The sequence below is a fragment of the Bombina bombina genome, unplaced genomic scaffold (assembly GCF_027579735.1).
Source record: "Bombina bombina isolate aBomBom1 unplaced genomic scaffold, aBomBom1.pri scaffold_521, whole genome shotgun sequence".
NCBI classification, from domain to species: domain Eukaryota; kingdom Metazoa; phylum Chordata; class Amphibia; order Anura; family Bombinatoridae; genus Bombina; species Bombina bombina.
Window position 1 is genome coordinate 246,002 of NW_026513123.1, and position 3,999 is coordinate 250,000.

Below are 3,999 nucleotides of genomic sequence, written 5' to 3' on the forward strand. Positions count from 1 at the left end.
TAGGTGCATGTATATTAGCACACACATATACAGACACAAGTTTACACAAGGATACGTATATTTAGGCGCATGTATATTAGCACACACATATACAGACACAAGTTTACACAAGGATACGTATATTTAGGCGCATGTATATTAGCACACACATATACAGACACAAGTGTACACAAGGATACGTATATTTAGGCGCATGTATATTAGCACACACATATACAGACACAAGTGTACACAAGGATACGTATATTTAGGCGCATGTATATTAGCACACACATATACAGACACAAGTGTACACAAGGATACGTATATTTAGGCGCATGTATATTAGCACACACATATATAGACACAAGTGTACACAAGGATACAGATATTTAGGCTCATTTATATTAGCACACACATATACAGACACAAGTGTACACAAGGATACGTATATTTAGGCGCATGTATATTAGCACACACATATATAGACACAAGTGTACACAAGGATACAGATATTTAGGCTCATTTATATTAGCACACACATATACAGATACAAGTGTACACAAGGATACGGATATTTAGGTGCATGTATATTAGCACACACATACAGACACATTTACATTCAATAATAAAAAAACATATTTGGCAAAGCCCATATTGAGTTTTTGGTGACTCCGATGAAAGGAAGACTAAACAGAATAAAAACAAGCATTGTATATTTCCAATATATATATTAAAGGATTCCAGTAAATGTCTCCATATGATAGTTGCACAAAAAACAAGTGAACAGATAAATAAATACAATCTGTATAATGCCGTATCAGTATCACATGGAGTAGCAGAGGACAGTTAGCTCTTGGCATCAGGTTGCCCCTCAGCGGTCAGTTGCGATTATAGAGCTCAACTCTCAATGGTTATTTCCTTTTATGAGATGATCCCACTGGTCAGTGGTTATAATATCACACCTCAGTGGTCAGTTCCTCTGGTGAGGTTGTCCCTTAACAGTCAGTTGTAACATCACCCCTCAGTAGTCAGTTCCTCTGGTGAGGTCATCCTTTAGCAGTCAGTTGTAACATCACCCCTCAGTAGTCAGTTCCTCTGGTGAGGTCATCCTTTAGCAGTCAGTTGTAACATCACCCCTCAGTGGTCAGTTCCTCTGGTAAGGTCATCCCTTAGCAGTCAGTTGTAACATCACCCCTCAGTGGTATGTTCCTCTGGTGAGGTCATCCTTTAGAAGTTAGTTGTAACATCACCCCTCAGTAGTCAGTTCCTCTGGTGAGGTCATCCTTTAGCAGTCAGTTGAAACATCACCCCTCAGTAGTCAGTTCCTCTGGTGAGGTCATCCTTTAGCAGTCAGTTGTAACATCACCCCTCAGTGGTCAGTTCCTCTGGTGAGGTCATCCCTTAGCAGTCAGTTGTAACATCACCCCTCAGTGGTATGTTCCTCTGGTGAGGTCATCCTTTAGCAGTTAGTTGTAACATCACCCCTCAGTAGTCAGTTCCTCTGGTGAGGTCATCCTTTAGCAGTCAGTTGTAACATCACCCCTCAGTGGTCAGTTCCTCTGGTGAGGTCATCCCTTAGCAGTCAGTTGTAACATCACCTCTCAGTGGTCAGTTCATGTGGTGAGGTCATCCCTTAGCATTCAGTTGTAGCATCACCCCTCAGTGGTTAGTTCCTCTGGTAAGGTCATCCCTTAGCAGTCAGTTGTAATATAACCTCTCAGTGGTCAGTTCCCTTAGCAGTCAGTTGTAACATCACCCCTCAGTGGTCAGTTCCTCTAGTGAGGTCATCCCTTAGCAGTCAGCTGTAACATCACCCCTCAGTGGTCAGTTCCTCTAGTGAGGTCATCCCTTAGCAGTCAGCTGTAACATCACCCCTCAGTGGTCAGTTCCTCTGGTGAGGTCATCCTTTAGCAGTCAGTTGTAACATCACCCCTCAGTGGTCAGTTCCTCTGGTGAGGTCATCCCCTAGCAGTCAGTTGTAACATCAACCCTCAGTGGTCAGTTCCTCTGGTGAGGTCATTCCCTAGCAGTCGGTTGTAAAATCACTCCTCAGTGGTCAGTTCCTCTAGTGAGGTCATCCCTTAGCAGTCAGCTGTAACATCACCCCTCAGTGGTCAGTTCCTCTAGTGAGGTCATCCCTTAGCAGTCAGCTGTAACATCACCCCTCAGTGGTCAGTTCCTCTGGTGAGGTCATCCTTTAGCAGTCAGTTGTAACATCACCCCTCAGTGGTCAGTTCCTCTGGTGAGGTCATCCCCTAGCATTCAGTTGTAACATCAACCCTCAGTAGTCAGTTCCTCTGGTGAGGTCATTCCCTAGCAGTCGGTTGTAAAATCACTCCTCAGTGGTTAGTTCCTCTGGTGAGGTCATCCCTTAGCAGTCAGTTGTAACATCATCCCTCAGTAGTCAGTTCCTTTGGTGAGGTCATCCCTTAGCAGTTAGTTGTAATATAACCTCTCAGTGGTCAGTTCCCTTAGCAGTCAGTTGTAACATCACCCCTCAGTGGTCAGTTCCTCTAGTGAGGTCATCCCTTAGCAGTCAGTTGTAACATCACCTCTCACTGGTCAGTTCCTCTAGTGAGGTCTTCCATAGCAGTTAGTTGTAACATCACCCCTCACTGGTCAGTTCCTCTGTTGAGGTCATCTCTAAGCAGTCAGTTGTAACATCACCTCTCAGTGGTCAGTTCCTCTGGTAAGGTAATCCCTTAGCAGTCAGTTGTAACATCACCCCTCAGTGGTCAGTTCCTCTAGTGAGGTAATCCCTTAGCAGTCAGTTGTAACATCACCCCTTAGTGGTAAGCTCCTCTAGTGAGGTCATCCCTTAGCAGTCAGTTGTAACATCACCCCTCAGTGGTCAGTTCCTCTATTGATGTCATCCCTTAGCAGTCAGTTGTAATATAACCTCTCAGTGGTCAGTTCCTCTAGTGAGGTCATCCCTTAGCAGCCAGTTGTAACATCACCCCTCAGTAGTTAGTTCCTCTGGTGAGGTCATCCCTTAGCAGTTGGTTGTAACATCACACCTCAGTGGTCAGTTCCTCTGGTGAGGTCATCCCTTAGCAGTCAGTTGTAACATAACCTCTCAGTGGTCAGTTCCTCTAGTGAGATCATCTCTTAGCAGTCAGTTGTAACATCACCGCTCAGTGGTCAGTTCCTCTGGTGAGGTCCTCCCTTAGCAGTCAGTTGTAACATCCCCTCTCAGTGGTTTGTTCCTCTGGTGAGGTTATCCCTTAGCAGTCAGTTGTAACAAAACCCCTCAGTGGTAAGTTACTCTAGTGAGGTCATCCCTTAGCAGTCAGTTGTAATATCACCCCTCAGTACTCAGTTCCTCTGGTGAGGTTATCCCTTAGCAGTCAGTTGTAACATCACCCCTCAGTAGTCAGTTCCTCTGGTGAGGTCATCCCTTATCAATCAGTTGTAACATCACCCCTCAGTAGTCAGTTCCTCTGATCAGGTCATCCCTTAGCAGTTAGTTGTAACATCACCCCTCAGAACTTAGTTCCTCTGGTGAGATTAGCCCTTAGCAGTCAGTTGTAACATCACCTCTCAGTGATTAGTTCCTCTAGTGAGGTCATCCCTTAACAGTCAGTTGTACCATCACCCCTCAGTGGTCAGTTCCTCTGGTGAGGTAATCCCTTAGCAGTCAGTTGTAACATCACCCATCCATGGTCAGTTCCTCTGGTGAGGTCATCCTTTAGCAGTCAGTTGTAATATGACCCCTCAGTGGTCAGTTCCTCTGGTGAGGTCATCCCTTCAAAGTCAGTTGTAAAATCACCCCTCAGTGGTCTACAGCAGTTGGTTGCTGTCATGAGATTTACCTTTAGTGATTGGTTCCTCTCGTGGGGTCACCCTTTATTGGTCAGCTCTTGTTGTGAGGTTAGTCCTTAGAGGTCAGTTGATGTCATGAAGTAACCCCTCCCTTTAACAGTCAGTTGTAACATCACCCCTCAGTGGTCAGTTCCTCTGGTGAGGTCGTCCCTTAGCAGTCAGTTGCAACATCAACCATCAGTTGTCAGTTCCTCT

General features: G+C 45.2%; 1 protein-coding gene across 1 annotated transcript in view; it reads right to left on the reverse strand.

Moving 5' to 3' along the window:
* Positions 1–486: 486 nt before the first annotated feature.
* Positions 487–3,999, reverse strand: part of LOC128644715 (vang-like protein 1) — a gene marked incomplete at its 5' end in the record, with an annotated part of 68,017 nt that continues 64,504 nt past the window's right edge. Inside the window, one exon of the mRNA XM_053697232.1 lies at positions 487–3,999. This exon is cut by the window's right edge and continues 933 nt beyond it.